At 35.8% G+C, this 2,872-nt stretch overlaps 1 non-coding gene across 1 annotated transcript; it reads left to right on the forward strand.

Annotated features, from left to right (window-relative positions):
* Positions 1-2,151: 2,151 nt before the first annotated feature.
* Positions 2,152-2,225, forward strand: TRNAW-CCA (transfer RNA tryptophan (anticodon CCA)). Its single transcript has one exon. It is a non-coding gene; the product is annotated as a tRNA-Trp (tRNA).
* The last annotated feature ends 647 nt before the right edge of the window (positions 2,226-2,872 follow it).

Genomic DNA, 2,872 nt, shown 5'->3' on the forward strand with positions numbered 1-2,872 from the left:
ATATCAAGATTAAGATCATTTGATCTAGGATCAACTAGGTGATATTGAATTGAATAGATATTACGGTAAGTTTAATATATCTGAATCAAAGTTGAATATCGGTCCCTTCCGAAGCATAGTCCATGCATCCAACCCAAGCTTTACTTTGACCAATGCTCTAGAAAGAACATAGCATTCATCCAAAATGCAAGTAAACTATGTTGTAGATTGTCATATCAGTAAAACTCTGTGTTCTGATAAATCTAGGAATATATCTTTAATCACATAATCTTGATTACTTTCCACTGTGCTGACGACAAAATAAAGAAGAATATAAATGTTAAAAAGGTTTGGATGAATTTATAAATTAAATAGACAAGTAATTGATAACATGAACCAAAAAACACACAAATGAATGAAAAATACCTTTGTTTCTTTATTGATATTTAATAATAGAGATTACATTGAAATGGAGTTTTATTTAGGGCATAAAACCCAACAAACTACCACTTGCACTAATATAAAACTAATCAGTACATATCAATTAATCCTAAATTCTGACGGTGCTTTTCGAATGCATTTCCTGCCAAGACTTTGGTGAATGGATCAGCTAGGTTGTCCTCTGTGTCCACTTTTTCTACCAGTACATCCCCTCTTGCTACATAGTCTGATGATGTAATATTTCCTTTCTATATGCTTGCTCCTCTTGTGGCTTCGAGGCTCCTTACTGTTGGCTATCGCTCCAGTGTTATCACAAAGCAAAACTAGTGGTTTTCCCATTCCAGGGACGACACCGAGACCTGTGAAGAACTTTCTTAGCCAGACAAGTTCTTTGGCAGCCTCTGCAGGAGCTATGTATTCTGCCTCCATGGTAGAGTCTGAAATCGCAGTTTGTTTAGCACTTCTCCAAACCACTGCTCCACCCCCAAGAGTAAACACCATCCTAGATGTAGATTTCCTGTCATCAAGACATGCCTGGAAATCTGAATCGATATAGCCTAGAGGATTTAAAGCACCACCCTTGTAGACTAACACAAATTGTCTTGTACTCTTCAAGTATTTCAGAATATGCTTAACAACATTCCAATGTTCCTGACCTGGATTTCTCTGATACCAGCTCACGATTCCTACTGCATAACAGATGTTAGGTCTAGTGCATAACATTGCACACATTAGACTTCCAACTGCAGAAGTATAAGGAACTCTTCCCATGTCCTCTATCTCTTGAGGATCAGTGGGACACTATTCCTTAGATAGACGGATACCATATCTAGAAGGCATAGTCGCCCCTTTGGTGTTTGTCATTGAGAATCTCTCTAAAACCTTATCTATGAATGTTGTTTGAGAGAGAGCAAGGGATCTATTCTTCCGGTTTCTGATAATCTGAATACCGAGAACATAGCCAGCCTCACCCAAATCTTTCATTTCGAATTGAGTTTATAACCATTCCTTGATGTTGGTGATTTTCTTGATATTGTTGCCAATGATCAAAATGTCGTCAACATAAAGGACCAGAAATACTACCACTTGGTTTTCCTTGAGTTGGTAAACATAAGGTTCATCTTCATTCTGAAGAAAGCCGTAGGTCTTGATGATTTCATCAAACCTTTTGTTCCATGAGTGAGAAGCTTGCTTAAGTCCATAAATAGACCTATTTAGCTTGCAAACTTTTCCTGCCCTGGAAGAACATAGCCTTTTGGTTGCTCCATATAGATGGTTTCTTTAAGAATTCCATTAAGGAAGGCTGTCTTGACATCCATTTGCCAGATTTCATAATCGAAAGCGGCTGCGATGGACAGAAGAATTCGGATGGATTTAAGCATGGCGACTGACGTGCATCTAAAGCCCCTTTTACTAAGATCAATGTAGTTGTATGTAAACCTAGAGCAATAGCATGATGAACCAAGAAGTCTCCAGGTCCTATTGTTAAGAATAGTGAGTTACTATTTTCATTAATAGCATTTAACCAACCTGGCAACCATATGCTTCGACCCGCATTGAACGCTTGACCATTCGTTGAAGATAAAAGTACATCGAACCCATATGAAGTTTTACCATGAGCAGATTGTATCCATATGCTTGCATATCCACCATTTGAGTCTCCAACAATTATTCCAATAATTACATATGGGTTACAAAGTTATTCTTGTAATAATAATTAAGATAATTAAGGCGCTCTTAGTTCAGTTTGGTAGAACGTGGGTCTCCAAAACCCGATGTCGTAGGTTCAAGTCCTACAGAGCGTGCTTCGATTCTTCTTATTTGTTAGGTCAAAAATAACACAAAAATAATTTAACAACAATCTGAATTTGACCTCCTGTAGATTAAAACAAGTAGGAGGTCAATCAAAAAAAGAGATGTTAATTAATCAAAGATCCAATTGATCACCACGTCTGTATTGTAAATATGCAGTTACAAATAATCCAGCCAAAGTAATAGGAATTAGACCTAAGACAATTCCAAATAAAAAAACTTCAATCATTTCAATTTCTTTGAAAGGGGAAAAGGAGAGGTAATATCTATCCTTAAATTTTAATCGGTATTACTCATGAATCTCAATGACCAAAAATTGAAAATTGACACGTTAAGTAACTATAAGAATAAATGAACTACCACAGATGGTTTTTATGAATTGTTCGTTCAATTAATTTCAAATAAGTCCTATCTTGTTCAGACCGATAAATAGAGCTGAGGTTATAGTCAAAGCTGCTAGTAGAAAACTGAAATAACTAGTTATAGTAGGCATAAAGAGACTAAATGAAATATGTTCTTTTTATACATATGTTTCTAAAGCACTTCCCTAAATTTCCATTTATAAAAGATACGAAGATAAACAAAAATACCAATTGAAAGTTTTTGATTCATCAATTATTATAATTATAGAAGGCGGTCC

The sequence above is a fragment of the Cannabis sativa genome, chromosome 5, assembly GCF_029168945.1.
Source record: "Cannabis sativa cultivar Pink pepper isolate KNU-18-1 chromosome 5, ASM2916894v1, whole genome shotgun sequence".
NCBI classification, from domain to species: Eukaryota; Viridiplantae; Streptophyta; class Magnoliopsida; order Rosales; family Cannabaceae; genus Cannabis; species Cannabis sativa.